We start from the raw sequence: 16,573 nt of genomic DNA on the forward strand, positions 1-16,573 counted from the left end.
TTCAGGTACTTCCTCTTCGAAAGGAAAGGAGTCGACATGATTGCAGCGCATCACACTACATTTTCCGCACATGATATCTTTGGGATTTATACTCTGATATTGTTTTAATCATGACATGTTTTGACTATGGATACATTGATTTTGATATGAGTTGATTCTATGATGTTTTTAGTCAAATGGTTTTGTAATTGTTTAATTTAAAATGAAATTTTTGGTCGTAAATTTTTGGATGTTACACAACTGCCCTGCTATAAACATGGCCCGAAATTCCCTTCCTTGGTTGAACCAAAGACCACCAAGGTCCAATCCAAAAGAGAGCGAGTAATCTCCTATGAGATGAACTCCCCCTATTGCGCCTCGATCGGTTCAATACCCATTGCTGAACCAGAACCAGAATCTGAACCCCATTCCTGAGTGCTCCACACCGTACCGAAACAACATGCAAGATATCCAAATGTAAATCCTCATCACTAAGGCTTCTTAGGTTCTCCAAGATTCTCCCTGATTCGAGTATGGATCCTTTTCTTTTAGTAGTACAGGCCAAATACTACCTTCCATACCTATCCATACTTTCCTCGAGGATCCTCCTGAATCTCCGAAGTCACCTTCTCAATTCCATACACCAGTACTTGCTAACCCGCGCAACCAAACCACGGAAGCAATCCCTATGCTTTCCTAGGTTCCCAACCTCACCCTGCCATCAGTTGCTGAAGAATTCTTCATAATGTCAGTTAGCTACCTTATGAACACTATCGCATGCAACAAAGCTTAGATAATCCTTCGAGTATTAGAATCATCCCTACAACGGTTACACTCAAACGAGAGTTGCACAATAGTGTCAAATCCGTCACTTTGAGATTATCCAACCTTTGCCACATGTGACTTGACATATTCACTCAATAACTAACTCAAATAACTTATGAGTTCCACAAAGCACAAAGCAAGTTGCATTCATGTAGTATCACTCCAATCAGACATAATGCAACTCATACTAGGAGCTCCTACTCCCGCTACTGATTGTCTTATACCTATAATCATGCCCAAACCAGCATCCAATGATTCCTATGCTACCATGTATCACATAACAGGCCAACCTACCACTGGCTAATCAGAACTAGCTTGCAAGTCTACAAGCTCGTATAATAGGCATACAAAGGCATCTCTCTTAGCATTCTAGCATGCAAAAACTAAGCAGATCCTTAGCCCTAACTAGCATGCGATTCCACATATTCATAGATAAAAGCGTAACAGATAACATGTATGGGTATTCTGGGAAAACTTACTCGAGCTTGGTTGAATACACGCATCACACCCTTTTCTTTGATTAAAAGTTACTTTGTAGTTAAATGTCTATTTTTAAAAAAAATCACCAAACCCTCAGTTTGAGTTCAAGCAAACTCAAGAGTATGCCCAAATCCCTCAAACCAAGGCTCTGATAACAACTTGAAACATCCAAAATCCAAGGTAAAAATTTCATTTTTATTTTAATCAAAACACCATTGTAACTTCTTCCAAATATTGAGATGCATCTCGATTAACACAATTATCAGAGTCTAATCCCAAAGATCAAATATTGCGGAAAACACGGTTGTATGCGCTGCGATCGTCCTGAGCTCTTCCATTGAAAACCGGAGTACCTTTAACATAAATTGAAAACCGTAAGCACAACACTTAGTGAGTTCCCCAATATACCTCATAGCATACATAACTAAGCACATAACGGGGCCTACCCACTGAGTTACGGACCTGCCCATACTCGACTGAGATACGGGCCCCACCTATACTTGGGTAGAAATGAGATACGGGCTCCGCCCACACTCGCATAATGGGCCTCACCCAATAAGATACGGGCCCCGCCCACACTTGCATTTTCACAATATAACATAAACATTCAACGCATGCGGAAATCATAAAGATAATAACATATTCTACAATCATCGGTCCCCGCCCACAAACAAATCATATATGCACAACCTGATAATAGCATATGGAATAATCATCGGGCCCCACCCAACATACATATCGATGCATACACATGCAAGACTGACGCAGACAACTGACATCCTAACATAATAACCAAGGGTCGGCATTGGTGCCTTCGACCCACTAAAAACAGTGAGGAGACTCACATCGAATGTTGAAGCTTACTGCAAGAAATCCTTAATTGCTGCCCTGGCAACTCCTTGAGCTAACAATGCCAAAATATCACCCAATTAGCAATTGGGTTCCAAACCATGATCCAAAATCCACACTTGGGTTAAAATGACCATTTTACCCCTGGCACAAAAATATTCATAACTAAACCCCAAACCCAATACTAACAAGATCCAAAACCACAAAACCCATAAAAGCCCACTAATGGCCTAATTTTCAAAATTTAACCCAATCCCATATGGATCGTATCTTAAGCCCATATTTTCCTCGAATACAATTTAGGTTACCTCAAACATCCCTTGGGACAAACTTGGTCAAAAGCATAACTCAAAAGTCAAAGTCAACGCCAAAGTCAACGGTCCAGGTGACCCAACTCGTCGAGTTGGTCCTACAACTCGCCGAGTTCTTCACAAACCGCAGAATCGCAAAGAATCGATCCAACTCGCTGAGTTCCCTTCAACTTGTCGAGTTTTCCCCTCCTTTTCATCAGAATTGGGACAATCCCAAACCAACTCGCCGAGTTCTATTATGAACTCGTCGAGTTCTTCAGTCAGCAAACCCACTTAATCTATTAAGCCACTTAATCATCAAGATAAGGCATCAAATTGCATATCTGGTCCCTTAAGGCTGTATTGATGAGTAAAGTCTCCAACTTTACTCTTCTATAAGGCTAGAAGAAGCTCAAAAACACAAAATAAGCTAGAAGAAAGGCTTAATGGATGCATGGAGCCCTTAAGACCATAAAGTTGGCACCTTTATGGCAAAAGAGATCCCTAGGACCCTAGATCTGAAAGGGTTTGTCCCAATGAGATGTCCAACTCCCATAAACCACTCCATTTAGACCAAAACACGAAAAAGAACCCTAAGAAGGAGATCTATGAATTCACAAAGCAAGGTTGAGACTTTTTACCAAAGAAGTGTTGAAAATGAAACAAGCATTCGAGATCTAGTAGCTCCTTCTTGTATCACCAACTCTCACCATGCTTCCCTTCCTTCCATTGGCTTCAAACACACGACAAAAGCACTCAAAATGGCTCACAACACCTAAAAATTCCTTAGGGTTTCGAGGTTAGTGTTTAGGACAATGGTGTCTAGAAATGAGGCATATAAATGGGGTTTAAGTTGTTTAAATAGGGTGCAAAACCCCGAAACTAGGGTTTCCCAAACCACGTCCAACTCGTCGACTTGGTCTCCAAAAACACGCGTGACCAACACTTCCAACACGTCCAATTTCTTCCCCCAAACTCGACGATTTGGCCTTTAGAAATGAGGTTTTATTTCCATAATTGACCTTCTAGATTCCGTATGTTACAACTCTCCCCCAATTAAATTAGATTTCGTCCTCGAAATAGCTCCTTATTAACACTCTATCAAAATAATCAACCTGATGATCAAGATCGGAAATTATACGTATAAAATAACCTTCCCAAGGATAACGAAACCCAAACCGAAGCATCTATCACGAAAATAACACCCAAACCTTCAACCGTTGCAAACTGCCTTAACCTTCTAAGACCTGAAATTTATAATGACATGACTTCCCGACAGATCGCCCGTGCTGAAACAACCCATGGCCTCTCTCAACAAATAGAAAACCAATCATAACCCTTCCAACTCTGATCGTACAACGGCCTATCCTGATCTGTTAAAACCATCCTTAGAAAAATTCTTCAAGCTAGGTGAAGAACAAATACTCAATATTATTAAAAAAAACCAGTCCTATCTCGCTTGATTTCTAAAACCTACAATCTCAATGAGCTGACTCCCTCTCATACGCATCACATCGAACTTCCACCAAGCCGACCCTATAGAGTTTTGAACCAAATAAATGATTCAAAGGGGAAACAAAATCACCGACCATATAAAACTACAGAACACCTATACTTGACAAAGGGTTCAGATAATCTTTCGAGTAGAAGATTTATCCCTACAATGATTAGAATCACACGAGAGTTTCACAACAGGGTCAAATCAATTACTCTGAGATTATTTAATCCCACTGCAAGTGACTTAACATTTCCCAATCAATCAGTTACTCCACCACTCACGAGACCCAATCACTAACACTACCCAAAACACTAAACTGCCTGAAACACTGAAACTGCCCGAACATGCTGTCTCATGGCTGCTTTCCAAAATCCATAGAGACCTCCCCGGTCCCAATTCATCATCCAGTCATCTAAAATACTAGATTCCAGCCTGGTTGTTGAGCCAAAAGACTCCCACACAGTCGCTCCTCGCGACTTCTGACAGAAAGCCTCACAGTCAATACTTACCCAGACCATCTCGACTCAAACCTCATGCTAAACTGAATGCTACAGGATCAACTGTAGTTTTTTCCTCATACCCGGTCTCCCATGACCTACCATAACCTGGTCGCAAACATATCGCGGCCCTCCAACAGCCTTGCGAACTGACCCACCCTGGCATAAACCATCTGAAGGGAACCACGATCAAAATTCAGTGTTGCCATGATCTCACCACTGAACAAGGACTGGTGAATGCTATGGGTCACCCCGCAGTCTTACAACACTTACACTTACCATAATCGCAACCCAATGCCTTACCTCTAATCTATCAAATCGAATACACCTAGAGTCGAGCATACACTTGAACGAACGCTCCTCTCCTAACAACGGTGGTGCTTGAACACACAAATTCTTCTATTGATAATTTTCGATCTTACTAGGACAGATGATAAAACCCCATAACCCTGTCTTCACTAGAGAACTAACCCAATAACCCTGACCATAGATCCTCCAAGCAATACTCCTGAATTGATCCCAACAAAAACCCAGAACAGCAACAGAACACATCGAACCCACTCAACAAGATATGACCCTTGATAACCTAGAAAATATCAGAGAATCAACCCGAGATACTACTTATCCAACCCAAGCAAAATATAAAGCAATACCGACTCCCGATAACAACCTAGAAGAAAACAAAAGATGACAAACCTGTAAAACATCCGAAGGAATCCTGACCCTCCTGAGAACATGGTACAAAACTCCTCTATCGATCCCAAATGACAAGACCTAACCACAAGATCCTCTTTCCTGAAGGATTATAGAGATCCACACGCTTTGGGCTCCAGATGAGCCCCCAACTGCCCTGCTATAAACATGGACCGAAAGGCCCCGAGATGACCATCCAAGGATCCGAAATTCTCTTCCTTAGCTAAATTAGAGACCACCAAGGTACAATCCGAAACATTGTGAGTAATCTCCTATGATATGAACTCCCCCGATTGCGCCTCGATCGGTTCAATACTCGTTGTTGAACCGGAACCAAAATCTGAACCCCATTCGTGGGTGCTCCACACCATACCAAAACAACATGCAAGATATCCGAATATAAATCCTCATCCTAAAGGCTTCTTAGGTTCTCCAAGACTCTCCCTGATTTGAGTATGGATCATGTGCTTTCAGTAGTACGAGCCCAATACTACCTTCCACACCTATTCATACTTTCCTCGTGGATCCTCTTGAATCTCCTAAGTCACCTTCTCAATTCCATACACCAGTACTTGCTAACCCGCACACCCAAGCCACTGAAGCAATCCCTAGGCTTTCCTAGGTTCCCGACCTCACCCTACCATCAGGTGCAGAAGAGTTCTTCATAATGTGAGTTAGCTACCTAATGAACACTATCACATGCAATAGAGCTTAGATAATTGTTCGAGTAACAGACTCATCCCTACAACGGTTAGATTCAAACAAGAGCTATGAAATAGGGTCAAATCCGCCACTTTGAGATTATCCAATCTTTGACACATGTAACTTGACATATTCACTCAATAACTAACTCACATAACTTATGAGTTCCATAAAGCACAAAGCAACCAACATTTGTGCAGTATCACTCCAATCCCACATAATACAACTCATACTAGGAGCTCATACTCCCGCTACTGATTCTCTTATACCTACAATCACACCCAAACCGGCATCCAATGCTTCCTATGCTACCAGGCATCACATAACAGGCTAACCTACCACTTATAAGCTCTTATAATAGGCATATAAAGGCATCTCTCCTAGAATTCTAGCTTGCAAAAACTGAGCAGATCCTTAGCCCTAACTAGCATGCGATTCCACAAATTCACAGATAAAAGCGTAACAGATAACATGTATGGGTATTTTGGGAAAACTTACTTGCGCTCGGCCGATTGCACGCATCACACCCTTTTCTTTGATTAGAAGTTCATTTTAGTTAAATGTCTATTTCAAAAAAAAATCACCAAACCCTCAGTTTGAGTTCAGGCACACCCGAGAGTATGACCAAACCCCTCAAACCAAGGCTCTGATACCAACTTGAAACATCCCAAAAAAAATCCAAGGTAAAAATTACATTTTTATTATAATCAAAACACCATTGTAATCTATTCTAAACATTGAAAAGCATTTCGATTAACACAAATATCAAAGTCCAATCCCAAAGATCACATATTGTGGAAAACATTGGTGTATGCGTTGCGATCGTCCCGAGCTCTTTCATTTTAAAACTGGAGTACCTGAAACATAAACTGAAAACCGTAAGCACAAAGCTTAGTGAGTTCCCCAGGATACCTCATACCATACATAACTAAGCACATAACGGGCCCTACCCACTGAGATACGGGCCCCGCCCACACTCGACTCAGATACGGGCTAGGGATGTCAAAATCCCTTGTGGGACCCCGCTCCCGCGGGACCCCGATACCGTACGTGACTAAATTTTAAAAAAAAAAACGGATCGGGAGTGGGGGCAGGGGTAGATTTAAACCCCGTTTATTTTTCGGGACCGGGGTTGGGACTCGGTATTTCTGTCCCGTACTCCCGCGGGGGCCCCGGTCGTACATTTATGTAAAAAATATATATATATTTAGTATAAAATACATATACAAAATAGATTTTCTAATTTTAGTTTTAGTGTAGGTTTCACTTTCCCGTTTCCAATTAATGGATGTTGAAGATGTAGCAAATTTATCATATATTTTTGGACATGTAAGTATTTTATATTTTTAATGTTGGATTTGTCGTATTTAATATTTGTAAGATTGTTGGAATTGTCGTTTTGTAATGTTGGATTCATAATGTTGGATTTATAATTTTTTAGTTTCTAAAAGATGAGGTTTTAAGCTTTTAAAATTATTTAAAACAATTTTTTTAACCTAAAACAAAGCAGTTTTTTAGCAAAAAAAAATCGAATTTTAAGCCTATAAACCGGGGGAATGGGGGCGGGACCGGGGGCGGTGGAGGTAACCGAGGGCGAGACTAGGGTCTATATAAACGGGTGATCCAGGGGCGGGACCGAGGGCGAGGGCAACAACTAATTTCGGGAGCGGGGGCGGGGACAACTATTTCTGCTCCCGTTTGGTCCCGTTGACATCCCTAATACAGACCCTGCCAACACTCGCATAACAGGTCCGACCTACTGAGATACGGGCCCCACCCACACTTGCATAGACATAAAATCATATAAACATTCAACACATGCGAAAATCACAAATACAATAGCATACTACACAATCATTGGTCCCCGCCTACATACAAATCATATATGCACAACCTGATACTAGCATATAGAATAATCATCGTGCCCCGCCCAACATACATATCAATGCATACATATGCAAGAGTCACGCAGACAACTGGCATCCTAACATAATAACCATGGGTCGGTATTAGTGTCGTCGAGTCGCTAAACACAGTAAGGAGACTCACCTCGAATGTTGAAGCTCACTGCGAGAAATCCCTAACTGCTGCCTTGACAACTCCTCAAACTAACAATACTAAAATATCACCCAATGAGCAATTGGGTTCCAAACCATGATCCAAAATCCATACTTAGGGTAAAATGACCATTTTACCCCTAGCCCAAAAATATTCATAACTAAAGCCCAAACCTAAAACCAACAAGATCCAAAACCACAAAATCCATGAAAGTTCATTAATGGCCCAATTTTCCAAATTGGGCCCAATCTCATATGGGTCTTATCTAAGCCCATATTTTCCTCGAATACAATTTAGGTTACCTCAAACACCCCTTGGGACAAACTGGGTCAAAAGAGTAAGTCAAAAGTCAAATTCAACGCTAAAGTCAACGGTCCAGGTGACTCAACTCGTCGAGTTTGTCCTTCAACTCGCCGAGTTCTCAACAAACCACAGAATCGCCAAGAATCGATCCAACTCGTCGAGTTTTCCACTCTTTTTCACCAGAATTGGGACAATCCTAAACCAACTCGCCGAGTTCTACTATGAACTCTTCGAGTTCTTCAGTCAGCAAACCCACCTAATCTATTAAGCCACTTAATCATCAAGATAAGGCTTCAAATTGCAGATCTGGTCCCTTAAGGTTGTATTTATGAGTAAAGTCTCCAACTTTACTCTTATGCAAGGCTAGAAGAAGCTCAAAAACAAAAAATAAGCTAGAAGAAAGGCTTAATGGATGCATGGAGCCCTTAAGACCATAAATTTGACACCTTTATGCCAAAAGAGCTCCCTGGGACCCTAGATCTAAAATGGTTTGTCCTAATGAGACGTCCAACTCCTACCAACCACTCCATTTAGACCAAACCATGCAAAAGAACCCTAAGAAGGAGATCTATGAATTCACAAAGCAAGGTTGAGACTTTTTACCAGATAAGTGTCGAACATGAAGCAAGGATTCGAGATCTATCAGCTCCTTTTTGTATCACCAACTCTCACCAAGCTTCCCTTCCTTCCAATAGCTTCAAACACACCACAAAAGCACTCAAAATGGCTCACAACACTTAAAAATGCCTTAGGGTTTCGAGGTTACGGTTTAGGAAAATGGTGGATGGAAATGAGGCCAACAAATAGGGTTTAAGTTGTTTAAATAGGGTGCAAAACCCATAAATTAGGGTTTCCCAAACAACGTCCAACTCGTCGAGTTGGTCCTCTCCAACTCGTCGAGTTGGTCTTCAAAACAAACACGACCAACACGTTGAGTTTCTTCCCCCAAACTCGACGAGTTGGACTTTAGAAATGAGATTTTATTTCCATAATTGAACTTATAGATTCCGGATGTTACAGATCATCTTTTGGGTCAATCCCTGGAATTAGTTTTCATGATGGAGATGATCATGAAAAATATCACTCCTCGATTGTTTTGTGTTTTTATAATCTTGGTTGTTTTATTTTTAAATTTCATTGTTTTTTATGTAATTTTTACTTATTATTTTAGTTTTTACTATGTACTTATTTTAAGTAACGAAGTAATTATATTTATTTAATTTTTGGGTTTATTAATCATTATTTAATTCATTCTATTTATTTTAAAATTATAAAGTTCAAAATTAATTTTTTGTTAAATGAACAATAGTGAAAGCTGATAATTTTCTGATTTTTGATGACTTTGAATGAATGAAAAAATGGCATGACACAAAAAAATAATAATGGTAAAATGTGATTACAGCCACTGTTCTTAAAGTGGAAAAAGTAATTGCAAACTCCTAATATTACTAAAAGTGGCATATATATATATATATATATATATATATATATATATATATATATATATATATATATATCATTATTATATATAAAAACCCTTTTATTATCCTTATTTCTATATTTGATTCATAGGGTTCCAACAACGCCACGTATCCTACATTCATTCGGAGCGACACAACGTTCGACACAACGTTCTGGTGCTGTTGCAACCCTTCTGTACAATTTCAATGCTGCCATGTCATCCAACCTTTGAACGACGCCAATCAAATTGGAGGAGTAAATCGACATTTTTCTTCAACAGCTTCCTAAAAGCGGTGCATTGAGTCAACACGATCTCTCATACACACTTATTGACGAGAAAAGGGTATATATATACCCTTTTCTCTCCATAAAAGATTAATCAGTTTCAATTGTTTTCAAGTTTTCCTTATCAATTCTCTTTTTCTCATCGGTTTTTATCATAATTATTGTTTTTTCATCAGGGTCTTAGTGGAATGCTCTAAAGTGGGAGCAGTTCAGGTCCGAAGACAAAGAATTTTCTTCGGATTACAAGGTCTATGGGTTTTTCTCGTTACCCACATTATTATTACATTTTGTTTGATTTGTTAAAATCACCAAAGGAATGGATTGTCAAGTAAGAATTCATTTTATTCTTAATTTTTAAATTTCATTTTAATGTTCTTTTGAAACCCTTGCTTTTCTGGGTTTTTGATTTGTTCAACTCATTCAAATTTCAAGTACTATGGCGATAGGGTTTCAAATAATCTGGTCTTATCTCCTTCAGATCGTAATATAGGAGAGTATGCTTTTTTATTTCTTGCTTTTGGTCGTTGAGAATTCTCTAAGGCCTTTAATCGATCCTGCATCATGATTCTTTATTTCTTTTCTAAACTTGGTGCTTTATAATTTCAATTATATAAATTTTGTTCAAGAAGGTTAATATTTATTTTTTCATCTTCCATTTGTTTGAAGACGGCATCTTTTGTATTTTGTCATATATTAAGGAAGTTCAGTTCAGTTTGTGATTATGTTGGGGATTTTGGAAATATTGAATAAGGTTTAGGAACAAAAAGTTTAGCATGACTATTATAACATTCCATTACTTAGATTGCTTGTGTGGATGATTCAAAGAAAATCAATGAAATAAAGAACGAGTTTTTTGAATTTACATTTCAAAGCGTCTTTTCATGTGATTTGTAATACGATTAGTAAAATTCTATACCATTCCTTGGTTTGGTGTCAAGATGTTATGAACTGATTACATATTTTGGATTTTGTAAAGTGAAATGTTTTAAAATTGTTCTAAGTAAAATTTTCTGATAGGGTGAAGATAAGGGTTTATATAAACTATATATGTTAATTGAAGATTGGTTTGCTAAATATACAGTTATCATTATATTCATTAACATGAGAAAACTTAAGACCATGAAAAATAATTTATAAACTCATGATTTGATAGTATTTTTTGGACTTAATTTTCCTTCATTGGATCTGTCACAATTAAAATACCAGAAAATAAAGTTTTTAAGAGATTATACAACATGTATGCATCTTCGTTAAGCAATGTTTGATGAATAATTGGTTTAATTCCATGAAAAAAGTAACAACAAAGATTGCAAATGTAGAAGTTAGGCACTTTCTGATTTGTACATATATAGAAGCTTTTGTTGGACTTGGTAGGACAGTGACATGTGACTTTAACCAAAATTATATATCAAGGTTGCTTGTGATGGAAATAGGGGAGGATGATGAGAAAGTGGTTCTAGAGTTTGAAGGGTTGATGATTCTACTGGCACATTTGTGCATGGAAGTTTCTTTTGATCTTTGCCACCACAATGCTTTTTGTTTATGGCGGTTTGAAGCTTGGTCAATCCATTTTGATGTAAAACAATTGTTATTATTCAATTCCTTTAAGGTTTTTTTTTTTTGATATACTTGGTATTTGTTGATTATGGTCAAGAGGTTAACTCTATACTACCAAAGGAAGTTGTGAGGAAATCCTATTTTGAAATGAGACTTCATTGATGTATTGGCTTCCATACAAGGTAGGTGACAATATGCTTTTGGTTCTTGCAAGGTATTTTATTTGGAACATACAAAACTACTGTAAAAAGTAGCTATTGAAAGGTCCATTAAACCTAGAAAACACCAAAAAGAAAAGTCATGCTTAGAATTTTTTTTCAAAATTTAATTATGTTTGTTGATTGGCTTTTTGTAGTTATTTTTAGTTGTAATTGTTTGTCACTTAAGGTAAATATGTATTTTGTGTTTTTGCATTTTGTGATTAATAAGGTATTTACATAAATGGTATAAACATATTTAATAGTTAATATTTGTTTTCGACCAAAAAAAAATGTTAATGTTTGTTTTTTTGTTTTATAATGACGTCAACAGGGAATTTTCCTCACAAAATTGGTTTGCTTAGTGATCTTCGTATTAGTGACTTAACAAAAGATTTTTTTGAATGATATTGAATTTAATTACAAGAGTAAATTGTTTAACCACTCGAATCATGAGAATGTGAGCAATACTTGCTACCAGTTGTATATGTATGTACAATCTCATTTAATATCTTATCACTAGCTATCAAATTTGAAGAATGATTTAATACATTTGTTTTAGTTACTTTGTTAATAAATGTGAATCACTAAGTTTTGATTTGTTAAGCTTGATAGATCATCACCAAATATAAGATTCTTCCGAAATTTCATAGCCATAAATGTTCTGATTAATTTTTTTTTTCTTTTTTGAGTTTTTTTTGGGGAGATTGAGGTTAGTAAGAAAAAATTATTAGTCTAACTATGTGTGAATATGAACTGAAACATCCATTATTAGATAACCTTGTAGCAAATTTATGTGTATACTTGGGTGTATGGTAGATCTATGTTTTGTTGGAATAAAGTTTTACTGGAGAAACATCATAATCTGATAACCTTGAAGTAAGGGCTGTTTTTTTAGTCATGAATTATACATATGTCCTCCAAACTTGCCTAACAAGTCATCACACTGAGAATTCTTTCATTTATTTCTATTACAACACTGTATCTTTAATTCACATGTTATTAACAACAAAGTACTTTCATCCCCTTGCCCATAATAGCAATTTACTTTCATTTTCGTATTATGAATCACATTCGTTCAATTAAATAACACATTAACTACCTATTTGAATTCAACAAGTATATATAGACGGTTGCAAGGTAAAAAAAAGCTTTTAAAGTACCAAGTCCTTCTAATCAGTGCTTTATTTTTTAGGTCACATCAAATTAAGAAGCAGAGGACATAACAATACAGATCAACCGGCAACCATAGAACAACTGCCTAAATCCTTGAAATAGAAATCAAAGATGATATTTTATGATTAATACCAATATCCTTAGAGTGCACAACAAATGACGTTGATAGGTAATAAGTTTTCCATAAGGTGAAAAATCATATCAAGAAATCTCAATGAATTTTCATTTATTTGTTGATTATAGTAACATACTTTCCTATTCATTTTCATTTTCTTATTCGTCCAGTGTATATTGAAAATCCATCCATTTATAACATTGTACTTTTACTTCTTTATTTAACAAAATATGTTTTAGACAATGGTAAAAAAGATACCCAAATTGTTTTTCATGGGTCGTGCTTAGCACGGACCTCAAACTTTCTAGTATATATATATATATATATATATATATATATATATATATATATATATATATATATATAGGGAATGGTTATATGGAAAATAAAAAAAAAACACTAAAAAACCTTAAAAATCCATAAAAAATACTTAGAGATCACAAAACTTTTTTTTTTTATTTTATATATGAAAAAATCGAATATTTATTTAAAAATTCGCTGAAAAAAAATAAAAAATCAATTTTTTTTTTGTTTAATAAATTGTTTTTTTTACAAAAAAAATTTCTCCGAATTTGTAATAAAAGGTGCGATTTTTTCAAAAAAAAAGTTTTGTGATCTATAAATATTTTTTTTATGTATTTTACTATTTTTATGATTTTTAGGGTTTTTTTTTAGGATTTTTTGTTTTCCGTAGAACCTAAACCAATATATATATATATATATATATATATATATATATATATATATATAGTTAGGTTATTATGAAACCATCATATTTTGTGACGTATGCAGACGCGATCCTAGTCAGTTATCTTGGTTTCAACAAAAATAATTCTAAAATGCTAAAAAAGTGAAAAAAAATATTAAACAAAATATATTTTTTTTATTATTTTCGTCATTTTTATATCAAAAAATAAAAACAAAATAATTAAAAAAAATCACATCACCGTGAAAATTCATTAAATAATCTTAACACAATATTATATTAGAGTATTACTCACATGTATATATACGTGTATTATTCTACTAGAATATTGTAATTTATAATTTTTTTTAAAATCTAATACAATGTTAGAGTTTTAGCTAAATAGATTTTTTTTATTTTTGTAAAAAATTCTAAAATAAAAAAAAAATGAAAAATTGTTGTTTTATTTTCGTCAATTTTTATTTCCAAAAAAATTTAGAAAAAAAAATTATTGTCACTTTGGAAATTCTTTCAAATATCATGTAAGAATATTATATAAATATATTATTTTACTTAAATATTATAATTTATAATCTTTTTGAAATTTTATAATATTCTAATAGAATATAACATGTATTGTTATAATATCGTCTTTTTAGAACTTTTGTTTTGTTAGCGTGGATTTTTCTTTTAGAATTGTTTTTGAAAATAAAAAATAACGGAAATAATAAAAAATATATTTTATATTTTTTTGATTTTTTTACAATTTAGAATATTATTTTAATTGTTTTGATCTTCAAGATGGATTGCTAGAATTGGTAATATGGCAAAATTTCCCAACAAATAAAAAGTCTTCACCATAAATTTGTAAAATTTGTTACACATTTCAATTTTGGCATAGTATCTTCAAACTATACGAAATAAAAACAACTTAATGTTATTAACGTATGATAGCCGACGAAAGGGTTTAATTTTGCTGACGTCATGTTCTTCTAAGAAACATTGAAGTCATGTTTTTATGGACCATGTTTGCACAAATAGATAAGTAGTGTAGGTCTACCTCAATCCTCTACATATGATTTTAAAATATAATCTAATAACTCTTTTTTCCCTAGACAAAAATAGTGATTTCTTTTCCCTAGAAACGTGCCAACTTCTACACCTCTCGTCATATGAATGGTTAGAGTTTTCAGCTAAACCCAAATGCACCCATCTTCAAGTGCTTACATTCCTCCACTAATGCTACATTCCTCCATTAAGACCGTAAGGTCTCGGGGTTAGTTTGTTGTCAGCATTCCGACCTGCTACATATCGCCGACGGTAAATACTGTCCTTCAACCAATTTTTTTACCGACGGCAATCTTTAACGGCACAGGTTCACCGATGGCCTCTCTCTCTCTCTCTCTCTCACACACACACACACTGGCAGGTTATGCATGATAATTTTTGTAATTGTCGAATCCGAAGCCTATATCATCTTGAACAAGAAAAAAACTTGTTTGTTTATTTCTTCTGTATCAGTATATGTACATGCAGATACAGAAAGTTTAGAGAGATGAAACCCGATATATATGGAAATGGGAAAAGTAGCATTTCAATCACTATACACATTCCTATTTAAGTAGGGTCAGGGCATGGAAACCTTTTGATATTTCCATCATTTACATTTAAAAGACCCTTAGACTATATAATTTATGGGATAATGACTTGAAAGGGTAACGAACGTTCGACTTTTGTCACATTTAGTCACTAAACTTTTTTTGGTTATCTATTTACCATTGAACTATTGAAACTGTTCACATTTTACCCTTATGACCGGCTGTTACCGGTCATAAGGGTAAAATGTGAACAGTTTCAATAGTTTAGTGGCAAATAGATAACGAAAAAAAGTTTAGTGACTAAATGTGAACAAAATCGAAAGTTCGTTTCCCTCTAAAAAGTTCAATGACTAAATGTGAACAAACTTCCTATTGTATTATGTTTTAGCAAAATTATTTATTTTTGTTTAATTGTAGCAACATTTGTTGATGAAGAAATCTATGAAATAAAAAAACAAAATGTAACATCCGGATTTCCAGGTATCATAATTTAAGTATTTTTCTTTTGAGTTAAGAAGAGAGACTCGACGAGTTGACGCCTCAACTCGTCGAGTAAGGTCGCGACTGATGACTCGGATTAATGAATGGACTCGACTAGTCGGTGAGGCGACTCGACGAGTCCGCGCTGTTGGTAGAAACCCGAAATCTTTGGGCCCGAGCCATACTTAAAGGCACTTATGGCCTTCAATTGTGACTACCTTTCCCATAAGTGAGAACCCTAGCGAGCTTGAGTGTGTAGAGTGAGAGGAAAAGCTATCTTGAGCTTTTTGGTGTGATGGATCTGGACCCTTCTAGGTTCAGAGAGCCGAGAATATGAAGCTTTAGTAGAGTAAACCTTGGGGTTCGAAGTTAGGAAGTATTTATGGGATTTTTATGGTATATATAGTTACTTTCATCTTACACATAGATATGAAGTATTTTATATAAATTACGTGTTATGTGTGCATATTATTTGAATACTTGTTGTCTATGCTGGATGAACGATTTTATACATGTTTTAAAAGATTTAAACGGTATATTTATTTTATATCTACAAATATGTTGCGGATGAAACATGGGTAGATGAAATAGTTGGTGTGTGATAAAATAAAATGATGAGAGATAGGTGATGATAGAAAGGTGATGATAATTAGGTAAATAGATGATGAAGAATATGTAATGTAGGATGAAAGGAGATACCATAACCATAACCAACAATGTGGCGATGTAGTCATCTACCAGAGTATAGATGGCGACCACGGACTATTCTAGACAACCCAGTGGAAACACCAGTAGGCCCATAACCTGTAGGTGATGAATTACGAGTTCAAGCGATGTTGTAACTA

At 35.7% G+C, this 16,573-nt stretch overlaps 1 long non-coding RNA gene across 2 annotated transcripts; it reads left to right on the forward strand.

Moving 5' to 3' along the window:
• Positions 1-9,758: 9,758 nt before the first annotated feature.
• LOC145051799 (uncharacterized) lies at positions 9,759-13,136 on the forward strand. 2 transcript variants are annotated; one of them, XR_013683830.1, is made up of 4 exons: positions 9,759-9,978; positions 10,097-10,248; positions 11,354-11,659; positions 12,870-13,134. It is a non-coding gene; the product is annotated as an uncharacterized LOC145051799 (long non-coding RNA). The 2 variants fall into 2 exon arrangements; XR_013683829.1 differs by having other exon boundaries at positions 10,097-11,659; positions 12,870-13,136.
• Positions 13,137-16,573: the final 3,437 nt, after the last annotated feature.

The sequence above is a fragment of the Lactuca serriola genome, chromosome 5 (assembly GCF_051521515.1).
Source record: "Lactuca serriola cultivar US96UC23 chromosome 5, Lser_US96UC23_V15, whole genome shotgun sequence".
NCBI lineage: Eukaryota > Viridiplantae > Streptophyta > Magnoliopsida > Asterales > Asteraceae > Lactuca > Lactuca serriola.